The sequence below is a fragment of the Phyllostomus discolor genome, chromosome 3, assembly GCF_004126475.2.
Source record: "Phyllostomus discolor isolate MPI-MPIP mPhyDis1 chromosome 3, mPhyDis1.pri.v3, whole genome shotgun sequence".
Lineage (NCBI taxonomy): Eukaryota > Metazoa > Chordata > Mammalia > Chiroptera > Phyllostomidae > Phyllostomus > Phyllostomus discolor.
This window is the reverse complement of record NC_040905.2, coordinates 64,670,522-64,683,244: the sequence shown is the minus strand read 5'-3', so window position 1 is coordinate 64,683,244 and position 12,723 is coordinate 64,670,522. Positions and strand designations below refer to the sequence as shown.

The following is a 12,723-nucleotide window of genomic DNA, read 5'->3' as shown; positions in this document are numbered from 1 at the left end:
TCAACTTCAAAATGCTTTGTGCTCTCTCAGTCCTTTTGATCATTAAGCCAGCAGTAAATGGATGTCTATGTTAGAACATTTTGAGGAAAATTTGCCAGAAAGTTTGTAAGAAATAGTGCTCCTTTAAATTGAATAAATTTTCTCCAGTAATTTATGTGAAGACAGATGAGCCTCTGCTCCAAAGAGATAGCCTACTGTCATGAATGTATTAAATGCTATACAATGTCTCAGAAAATAATTGGATGTAGTAAAACTTTAGGGTAGAGGGATAAGATTACTGAGATGATACTTAGAAATGCAGAGCCAGCAATGTGTCTCAAATTAACATATCGGTCTTAATATTTTTCCCATGTGTCAGAGTAGTATAAACTAGCATTAATTCATTTTAAAAATTTGGGAGAGAGAAAAAAATATTGTTTGATCTCCCACTCATCCTCTTCTTTACATTTATAACAGTATGTACTATCTTGTACAACAATGTTGTACACATGCAATACTTGTTGTTTGCAAAACATGTGTAAGAAAGGCTAACTAAGGGAAGAGCTAACAGGAGTGCATTATATCCATCTTATGGTCCAGCTGCTTACTCCTATCTCTATTTCTAGCAAAAAAATGTCACAGGTAAATTTGCAGGTGAAAAAAATTACTTCTCTTAGTACTCTCTTCAGGTAATAAAATTTTAGAGCTATTACCAAAGATTCATGAAATCTAGAATTACAGATGATTTTAGAAATCATCCAGTCAAATGCTCTTTTTTGTATAGAGAAATTAAACCCAAAAAGGTGAGATAATTTGCCTAAGGTAACACAATAGAATTGGATAATGAAAGAGCTGAAACAAGGAATATAACTTCTTCCCCCTAGGGGCAATTTTGAAGCAAGTGACTGCCTGAATTATCTTAAGAAATTGTACCTAAACCTTCAGAGTAATAGTGCACATTTTAGCTAAATCTTGCTTTATGAAATAAACAATACTTTAAAAGATGAGACTTTAAAGTCTCTATGTTATGAGTGTAACCCATTTCTAGAAAATATTTTTCTCCACTTCAGAATGAAAACATTAGTTACACATATAAAAAATATCTTGAAAGAACCATAAAAAGGTAATAATTTCCTTAAAGAGTGACACATATCAACACATTCTATCAAAAAGTGACATGAATTGAATATTGTATGCACTTTAAAGTATTCTTTCCCCAGGAAAAATCTTTAAGGAAGTCCTGTAATTTCACATTCCTGAACATTACTGAGTCATTCATCTGAAAATCCCTGTTGTATTTTGATTTTTTAAAAATCTCTAGCTGTATTCAGAAATGTGAAACTATATTAAATTTCATATGATGTCATTTTAAAATCCATCAGAAATAATGTCATAGGCAGTCAACACTAAAAACAGAGATATTGAGTAGAATGGTGCAGATAAATTTCCACCAAGAAGAAAATGTCAGTGTAAGGTCCATTATTCCAGCCTTTGAACTTAATAGAAAGTAATTTTCTTACAAAGACAATTTATCATGGAATAAAATACCAAATTATATACGTGTGTGTGTTTAAATCTTGCCCTAATGACATTGAACAGATCAAATAATTAATTATTTTAAATTACTAAACATTTACAAGGTCTGTCCAGAAAAAGTCAACAATTGTTAATATAATAAGAATGGTTTGTGTGACATTTATGTAACCTGGCAGCCTGGAATATACATGTGTGAACAATGATGACTTCACTGTACTAGTCAGCTGGGGCAGTAGACGCCATTGAGTTAGTATTTCTACTGTGTGGCTGTCTCATTCAAAATGACTGAGCAAATACAGCAATGAATCTGCATCAAATTTTGTGTTAAACTTAAACACTCCTCTGTGGAAAATATTCAGATGATTCAAAAGGCCACAGCTATGGGCAACTGATCATTGACAGCTTCATCACAACAACATGCCCACTCATGCATCATGTCTCATGTAGAGCTTTTTTGGTGAAACATCAAATCACCCAAGTGACTCAGCCCTCCTACAACCCAGATTTGGTTCTGTGACTTCTGGCTTTTCCCAAAACTAAAGTCACCTTTGAAAGGGAAGAGATTTCAGACCATCAGTTAAATTCAGGAAAATACAACAGGGCAGCTGATGGAGATTGGTAGAACTGTGAGAGGTCCCAATGTGTCTACTTTGAAGGGTACTGAGATGTCATTGTCCTGCATACAATGTTTCTTGTATCTTCTTCAATAAATGTCTCTATTTTTCATATTACGTGGCTGGATACTTTCTGAACAGACCTCATATATCTGTACAAGATAGGAAAATTGTTAAAGACATGGAATCAAGAGGAATTAAAACATAACGGATGAATATAACCATGTTAAAAGCATAAAGCATCAGATCTAAAGGGGCTCTCTCTGGCCAAATTTGGGGCAATTGGACATCAAAGTAATGATAGTGCTTATGAATTATTATACATTGAAAAAAATTATGACACAGTATTAAAAAGGAGATAGAAAGAGAGAGAATGAGAGAGAGAGAAATTGAAAAGGAGAAGTAGGATAAAGCTAGCTTGGCAAACAATTAACAATTGGTAAATTTAAGTAAGAGATACCCAAGAATACATTGTATTACTCTTCAATTTTTACTGTATTTCTGACAAATTTCAGAAAGAAGAGCATCTCCTATATATACCTATATACTATTTGAATACTATATATATACACATATATACTATATATATACACACACATATATATGTATTCAATGAAACAAAGTAAAGAATAAGATCAGATGCTTTTTGGTAGAAAATGAAATATTAAATAAAGTGGCCTAGGTAAAAGCTCAGAGGTAATAAAATTAAGTGATTAGATTATGGTCATAGCTGGAAACATTAACCCAATCAATTGCATGGACAGTAACCATTTTTTTAAATATATAGCTTTGCACAGAGGCAGTATCATAACCAATGAAGTTTATCTAAGGTACAATTATTGCTAATTGAAAATTTTTACCAATACCCACCCCCAAAAAGAAAATAATATATACAAGAAAGGAATAGTCTGCTTGTTATGTATGAAAGAGGGATTTGAAGAGCCTAATGTCAGTGCTGGGTTTCTAGAACTCTCTGAAGAATAGAGAGTTTTACAAGCATAGAACATTGTGTCAATTTTTCAATTAAATAACCATAAAGAAATTGAAGTATCAGGTACCAGCTATGGTGGTACAAGTTATTCAAATCATCAAATTTCCTGTTCATGAAGACCTGTAGATTTTGATGGAGAAAAAAGAAGAGAGAATTCATGTTGACTAGTAGACAATGCCCTGTCCCTTTGGCAGATATATTTTTATTAACATTCTTGATTAACACATCAGTCTCCTCCAGTTTTAGTGAGTATACATGGTTTAATATGTCTAGATGATTATGAAAAATTGTGTTTCTGAGTATTTAGATATGTAAATATGGGAAGCAGAACCTGAGGCATGATAGATATCAGAATGTTTTCTTCAAGTGGTGTCTTTATTATTAAACTTTAGTAATAATATCAGTAAGAAATTAATGCTGGAGGTTAAGAAACATCTTTTAGTGTCATAAACACCTTCAGGAAAGTCAAAAGAACTTCAACACTCTGTCCTATAAAAAAGCACATAGAATCTCAGTTAAGAGAGAGATCTCAACAAGATAATTATTCTCACATCTGTGCTGCTGTATAAAATCTTTAGTTCCCATAGAAATGAGTGAGTTGAAATTAATTCATTCAACAAACACTTGTTTGGTTTATATTACATGTAAGGGTTCATTCTTGGGATTCAGCACTGGTCCATGCTGTCATGGAGGTTTTATTACATTGCCTATAATTTATGTTTAAAATGCTTCAAAATGGAAAGCAAAGAATTCTCTTTCACAAGGGCCCTTATCTCTCAAAGCACACTCTATTTTATATGTTGCATTCACCCAACTTGCATACCAACTTATTTCAGTTTTCAGGAAAATAAACTAGTGGGACCTCATAATGACAAGTCCAGGTATTGTGAAATCCAAGTCAGCCTTGAAACCAGCTAAAATTTTCAAGAGATAATTTCCTGCCTGTTGTGCTAGATCTTTATTATTTAGCCTTTAACAAATACTGGCCATATAAATTGTTTCTGAGACCACCTACAAGAGAGTTCTATTTAGATACCCAAGGAGAATGTTAGTAATGATAAAAAGGATAGTAATAATAGAAAGGTTAGTAATAAATAAAAAGTAAGAGGAGATCAACACTGGAACATGACCAGTTTACAAAAATCAATTCAGTACCAAGTAAATGTCACAAATAAAATAATCAAAACACAACAGAAACTGTGGAATACCATGGAAATACCCTGTTAGGAAAAGATTACAATAAATGAATTGAGTACACCTTACAAGGAAATATGAATAGAGTAAGAACAGTGATTACCACATTTTCAGACCAGGGAAACTTTACGTAACAAGAAACAAACAGGAAGTGCAATACACCATAATAATTTTTCCCAGATAGCTATTTTGGCACAAGCACAATGGGGATTATAAAAAAAATGAACATGAATTAACAAGCAGCCATGTTATACAGGTTTAAATAGAGTTCTGGAGACTGACATCTACTCAGTAAATTACCTCCAAATTTAAAGGCAAAGGAAAGAGTTAACATTCATTCCACCTTCCCAGAAGGAACATTCATCTAGATTAATTAAACAACTCTAACTGAAGAAAGTCTACTTGGCAAAAGAAAGCCATCTTATAACTGTGGAATAAATGATAGAATTAGAAATACAGGGGTGGGCAACTGTAGGTCTATAGTTGTTCATATGGAAAAATACATGCAGGTTATGACTATTACAATAGTTTGATTAACTCAAAATAGCAGCACAGTAAACCTACTTTTGCCTACCCCTGTATAAACTACTTTTATATCCCCGTATAAACCCTAATGAGATTTTTAACTCAGCCAAGTTTTATCAATTGATGTTAGAAGGATTAGACAAATGGCTGTTGGTAACCTGGAAATTCATATAGTCCAGGCAAAAAAAACTGATCACAAGCTGAGAAACATACCTTACAATGAAAAAAAAAAATAGATTTTCAAGCCCCTTAATCCTATGGCCAAATTTAATATCACCACTGGTGGCACTACCAAACATTGTGACTCCCAGTATGATGCAGCTGAAACTATTGAACATCACCTATGATTTTAACTTTGACAAAAACATTTTTTAATTTTTATTTTTAGAGAGAAGGGAAGGGAGGGAGAAAGGGAGGGAAAGAAACATCAATGTGTGGTTATCTTTCATGTGGCCCCACTGGGGACCTGGCCCACAACACAGGAATGTGCCCTGACTGGGAATTGAACCAGTGACCCTTTGGTTCCCAGTCTGCACTCAATCCATTGAGCTACACCAGCCAGGGATGGCAAAAACTTTTAACTTGAAATTTATAAAGCCTTTATACTTGACTTTTAGATTACAGAAATTACTGGGGATAAATGAGCAAGTAAAGTGCCACCCCAAGAAAAGGAGCAAAAAATATAAGACATTCAGATAATAGGGAGGACCTCAGAAAGTCAGAATGTCATCACAAAAGGTACTGCAGAAGAATGAAAGAAACTTAAGGAATTTAACAAGATGTGTTTGGATTGGATCTTAATTCAAATAGACCACATGCAAAGAGACAATTAGAAATTTTATTTGGACTGAGTATTATGGTACAGTAATAAATTATTAATTTTGTTAAGTGTGATAATGTCATTTTTGGCCATACAAGTTGTTTCTATTTATAAAGGAACATGCTGAAATATCAGGATGGAATGTTATATTTACTTAACTCAAAATACACCACCATAGGCAGTGTGATATATATATACACATTAGCATTAATCTACAAACTAAAAGCAGAACACATATACTAAGGAAAGTTAGTATTTGGAAGACTATTCAAAAACTCTTTATTTATTTCTTATTACATTTTTTCCATTACCATTTTGTCCTCTTATATCCTCCCTCCCCCACCCTATAATCACTACACTGTTGTCTATTTCCATGAGCTTTTTCTCCCTTTTGCTTAATGCCTCCACTCCCTAATATCCCCACAACTTTAGCTGTCATCCTGCTCTCTCTGAGTCTGTCTATATTTTGTTTGTTGGTTCAGTTTATACATTAGATTCCACATGTGTGTGAAATCATATGGTATTTGCCTTTCTCTGACTGGCTTATTTCACTTAGCATAATGTTCTTCAGGTCCATCCATACTGTTGCAAAAATAATTTTTTCTTCTTTTTTATGGCCTACTAATATATGAAGCATAACAATATCCACATCATGGGAGTGCCAGAGGAGAAGAGAAAGAGTAAGGAATCAAGAACCCATTGAAGAACTAATTATTTGCCCCGGCTGGTGTGGCTCAGTGGATTGAGCTCCGGCCTATGAATCAAAGGGTCAAGGATTTGATTCCCAGTCTAAGACACATGCTTTGGTTGCTGGTCAGGGGCCCAATAATAGGGGGCTCATGGGATGTAACCACACATTGATGTTTCTCTCCCTCTCTTTCTTCCTCCCTTTCCCTCTCTAAAAATAAATAAATAAAATCTTTTTAAAAAAGAAATGACCAAAATCTTCCCTAATCTGGTGAAGCAAAAAGACACACAAGTCCAGGAAGCTCAGAGACTCCCAAAAAAGTTGAACCCAAAACGGCCTACACTGAGACACATCATAATTAGAATGACAAAGCTTAAAGACAAGAAGAGAATCCTAAAAGCCACAAGAGAAAAGCAGGTAGTTACATACAAGTGAGCATCAATTAGACTGTCATCTGATTTCTCAACAGAAGCATTTCAGGCCAGAAGAGAGTGGTGTGAAATATTCAAGGTTATGAAAAGCAAGTACCTACAACCTAGGCTACTTTACCCAGCAAGGTTATGATTTAAAATCAAAGGAGAAATAAGTAGCTACCCAAACAAGAAACAGCTAAAGGAGTTTGTTAACATCAAACCAGTACAGCAGCAAATGTTAAACAGTATTCTTAAAGAAGAAAGAGGAGGAGGAGGAAGAAAAAGAAGAAGCAGGAGGAAAATAAGAAAATAAGAAGAAGGAGAAGAAGAAGGAGGAGGAGAAGGAAGGAGCAGGAGGAGAAGAAGAAAATAGTCTAACAATACAATGGCACTAAATATGTATCTAGCAATAATCACCTTAAATGTAAATGTCTTAAATACTTCAACCAAAAGATATAGGATAGCTGAATATATAAGAAAACAGGACCTATATATATGCTTCCTACAAAAGACACATTTCAGATCTCTTAGAAAAAGAGGTTTCACACAAATAGTAAGGGGGAAAAAACCTGGGGTAGTAGTACTTATATCTGACAAAATAGACCTTAAACCAAGACTATAGTAAGAGACAAAGAAGTACACTACATAATGATCAAAGGAACAGTCCAACAAGAGGCTATAACCCTGGTAATCATTAACACACCCAACACAGGAGTACCTAAATATGTGAAGTAAATCACGATGGACATGAAGGGAGAGATCAACAGAAATACAGTCATAGTCAGGGATTTTATACTCCATTGACTTCAATGAACAGATTTTGCAGACAGAAAATCAACAAGGAAATAGTGGCCTTAAACAACACACTGATCAAGTGGATTTAATTGAGATTTTCAGAGTATTTCACCACAAAGCAGCAGAATATACAAACCTTTCAAGTGCACAGGGAACATTTTCTAGTATACACCAGATATTAGGACACAAAACAAGTCTCAGTAAAATTAAGAAGATTGAAATCATATCAAGCATCTTCTCTGACCACAATGCTATGAAACTAGAAATCAATCAGAACAACACTGAAAAACACACAAAGACATGGAAGCTAAATAACATGTTATTAAACAATGAATAGGTCAACAACAAGATCAAGGGAGAAATTAAAAAATATCTTGAAACACCTGGCTGGGCTGCGAACCAAAGTGTTGCAGGTTCGATTCCCAGCTAGGGTACATGCCTGGGTTGCAGGCCATAACCCCCAGCAACCGCACATTGATGTTTCTCTCTCTCTCTCTCTATCTCCCTCCCTTTCCTTTCTAAAAATAAATAAATAAAAATCTTTTAAAAAATATCTTGAAACAAATGAAAATAAGAACACAAGAATCCAAAATCTGTGGGACGCAGGGAAAGCAATCCTAAGTGGGAAACTCATAGCATTACAGGCCTATCTCAAAAAACAAAAACAAGCTGAAATAAACAGTCTAACTTTATACTTAAAGGATCTTGAAAAATAACAACAAAGAAAGCTTAAAGTAAATATATAGAAGGAAATAAAGAGATCAGAGAAGAAATCAATGAAACAGAGACTAAATAATGATATACAAGATCAATGAATCCAAGAGCTGGTTCTTTGAAAAGATAAACAAGATTGACAAGCCTTTAATCAAATTCATCAAGAAAAAGGAGAAAGGATCTAAATAAATAAATTCAGAAATGAAAGAGGAGAAATACCAAAGAAATATTAAGCAATATAAGAAAACATTATGAACAAATCTATGCCAACAAACTGGACAAACTCGACAAAATGGATAAATTCCTGGAAACATATAATCTTCCAAACTAAATCAGGAAGAATCAGAGAATCTGAATAGACAGATTATACCTAGAGAAACTGAAGCAATAATCAAAAACTCCCAACAAACAAAAGCCCTGGACCAGATGAATTTCAGGCTTCACAGGTGGATTTTACCAAACATTCTGAGAACTAGCAGCTCTCCATGTCAAACTATTTCAAAACTTCAAAAGGAAGGAAGGCTCCCACACTGATTTGATAAGGTAAGTATTATTCTAATTCCAAAACCAGATAAAGACACCACAAAAAAAGGAAATTATAGGCCAGTATCTCTGATGACTATAGATGCTAAAATTCTCAACAAAATATTAGCAAACTAAATACAGCAATGCATCAAAATGATCATACATGATAATCAAGTGGGATTTATTCTGGGAATGCAAGTTTGGTGCAATATTCTCAAATCAATAAATGTGATTTGTCACATAAACAACATGAAAGATAAAAACCACATAATCATATCAACAGATGCAAAGAAAGGATTTAATAAAATCCAGCACCTCTGTATGATAAAAACCCTCAGCAAAGTGGAAATAGAGGGAACATATCTAAACATAATAAAGGCCATATATGACAAACTCACTATCAGCATCATACTCAAGGGGCAAAAACTACAAACATTCCCCTTAAGATCAGGAATAAGACAGGGATGTCTGCTTTCACCTCTCTTATTCAACAAAGTACTAAAAATCTTAGCAACAGCAATTAAACAAGAAGAAGACATAAAAGGCATCTAAATTGGAAAGGAAGGAGTAAAACTATCTTTATTTAAATGATATGATACTATACATACAGAACCCAAATTAGTCCACCAAGAAACTACTAGAACCAATAAATGAATTCAGCAAAGTAGCATGATACAAAATAAATATTCAGAAATCAGTTGTATTCTTATATGCCAGTAATGAACTAACTGAAAATGAAATTAAGGAAACAATCCCACTTATAATCGCTTCAAAAAGAATAAAATAGCTAGGAATACCTAACCAAGCATGTAAAAGACTTGTACTTGGAAAATTATAAGACACTGAAAAAGAATCAAACAAGATATAAAGAAGTGGAAACTTATACTGTGTTCATGGATAGGAAGAATTAACATCATTAAAATGTCCATACTACCCAAAGCAATTTATACATTCAACAGAATTCCTATCACAATTCCAATGATGTATTTCACAGAACTACTACAAATATTTCAAAAATGTCCCCACATAGAAACTGTGATCCTGAGAAAGAAGACCAAAGTTAGAGAAATCATGCTCCCTAATATGAAACCATAATCTAAGGCCATAGTAATCAAAACAGCATGGGACTGGCATTAAAACAGACACATAGATCAATGAAACAAAAGACTGAGCCCATAAATAAACCCATGCCTTTATAATCAATTAATATTGCACAGATGAAGCAAGCACAAAGAGTGGGCTGAAGATAGTTTATTCAATAAATGGTGTTTGGAAAATTGCACAGAAGTGTGCTGAAAAATGAAACTAGATCATCTTCTTATACCACGCACAAGAATAAATTCAAAGTGGATCAAAGAGTTAAATGTTATACCTGAAACCATAAAAATTATAGAAGATAACTGTGCAGCAAAATCTCAGATATTGCTCATAGCAATATTTTATCAGGTATCTCCCCAGGCAAGAGAAACAAAAGAAAAAATAAACAAATGGGACTACATCAAACTGAAAGGTTTTTGCACAGCAAAGAAAAATATCAACAAAATAAAAAGACAACTCACAGATTGGGAGAACATATTTTAGGATTAGTATCCAAAATTTATAAAGAAAATGGAGAAAACTGTACTTGAACAATAAAAAATAATAATTAAAAATTATAAAGAACCATTAAAACTCAACACCAAAAAGCCAAGCAACCCAATTTAGAAAAGGTCAGAGGACCTGAATAGACACTTCTCCAAAAAGAACATACAGATGACCAATAGACATATTAAAAAATGTTCAAAGTCACTAATCAACAGAGAAGTGAAAATTATAACCACAATGAGATATCATCTCGCACTTATCAGAATGGCCATCATCAGTAAATCAACAAGAAGTGCTGGTGAGGATATGAAGAAAAGGGAATCTTTTTGTATTGCTGTTGGGAATGCAGACAGGTACAGCCACTGTGGAAAGCAGTATGGGAATACCTCAAAATATTAAAAATGGATCTGCCTTTTGACCCAGCGATCCCACTTCTGGGAATATATCCAAAGAAACCCAAAACACTAATTTGAAAGAACATAGGAGTGCTTATGTTCTTATAAGCAAGGCAGCATTATTTACCGTAGCCAAGAGATGGAAGCAGCCCAAGTGTCCATCAGTAAGGAGTGGATAAAACACCTACAGGACATTTCCACAGTGGAATACCACTCTGTCATTAAAAGAAGAAAATTTTACCCTTTGTGACAATATGGATGGACCTGGAGAACATTATGCCAAGTGAAATAAGCCAGTTATAGAAAGACAAATAACATATGATTTCACTCATAAGTGGAATCTAATGAACAAAATGAACAAGGAAAATAGAGACAAACTCATAGATAGAGAGCAGGATGACAGCTAAGGCTGTGGGGAGGTTAGCAGGTAGAGGAATTGAGCTGAAAAGAAAAGGACTCATGGACATAGACAACAGTGTGGTGAATGTGGGGGTAGGAATCAAGTATAAGGGGACTAAATGTTAATGGAAAAAATACAACAAAAAATAAAAATAAGTAGCTGCTCCTGGCTTCAAGTATCTTTATCTTAAGTCACCAAAGTATTTATTAATTGACATGGTGAATGCTAGCAATTATTTTGCAGTAGTGAAATGACTGGTGTCCAATGTCCAATAGATCAGCTAGAAATAGTGTGCAGATACACTGGTCCTGATTGCTACAATATTATTGCATCTGCCTTGAGTAAACCTTCCATGCAAGTTGCATCCCAGAGGACCCAAAATGAAAGCGACCTGGACTTCACCAAGTGATAGACAGGTGGTACACCTGTGTTAGTATCTGCTTGTTAAAAATGTTTGCTGAGCCCTGGCTGGTGTAGCTCAGTGGATTGAGTGCGGGCCTGCAAACCAAAGGATTACCAGTTTAATTCCCAGTCAGGGCAAGGGCACATGCCTGGGTTGTGGGCCACGTCCCTAGCAGGGGGTGTTCAAGAGGCAACCACACATTGATGTTTCTCTCCCTCTCTTTCTCCTTCCCTTCCCCTCTCTATAAAAGTAAATAAATAAAATATTTTAAAAATATGTTTAAAAATGCTTGTTGAGATTCAAAATTCAGTCTGAGACTTGCTTTATTTCTCACATTTTAATGTATTATTTCATATATAAGTTAAGGGTAAAGAAACCTATAGTCTTCACTTACATCTAACTATTGAAGGTCATTAACTACCTAACTACCAAAGAAACAATTGTGAAGGAGCAATGAAGCTAATGTCAGTTTGAAATGGGATCTAATGGACCATGAGTGAGTAACTTCGGGTATGCAGATATATGAACAGTGTTGAGTATAAAAAACATTGGTTGACCAGACACAGAATTGTTCTCAAAGAGCTTACATTATGTAAAGACAAAACTCAAGATGATAACACCAGTTTTTTTCTATTTACATTAAAGGAACCTTAAGAAAATGACTATTTTATTTAGTTTTTACACAAAAGTAACATCTGGATATCTATTTTAATCCAAAATTTAGCACTTAGTTCAACTTTGGCTAGTTTAATTACCAATTCTTTGTCTTTTCTTTTACCTACAAAGCATATCACACTTCCTAAAATAGATTCTAATTATCTTTATAACATCAACTATATTTATGCTAGTTCTTTAAAGCTAATCATAAAACATAGTAAGTCTGTAATTCCCACCAAAGTGAAAAAACAAAGGATGTTTTATGACTACAGGTTCCACCTAATTAATTGATCACTAATTACTACTTGCCATCTATGTGCTAATTCTAAAATAAGCCAAGACAAGTATTTTCAGGGTTTCTTGTTGTTGTTGCTGTTGTTCGAAAACAAAACAAAACAAAACAAAAAAACATTCCTGGAACTGAATCTTGTTGAAGTAAGTCCCAGCTTTATGGAAGCATGGAAGGAGAGAGAAGCTGCTTACTATCAGA

The 12,723-nt window shown here is 34.1% G+C and overlaps 1 pseudogene; it reads left to right on the top strand.

Annotated features, from left to right (window-relative positions):
- Positions 1–2,914: 2,914 nt before the first annotated feature.
- Positions 2,915–2,997, top strand: LOC114513650 (annotated as a pseudogene).
- Positions 2,998–12,723: the final 9,726 nt, after the last annotated feature.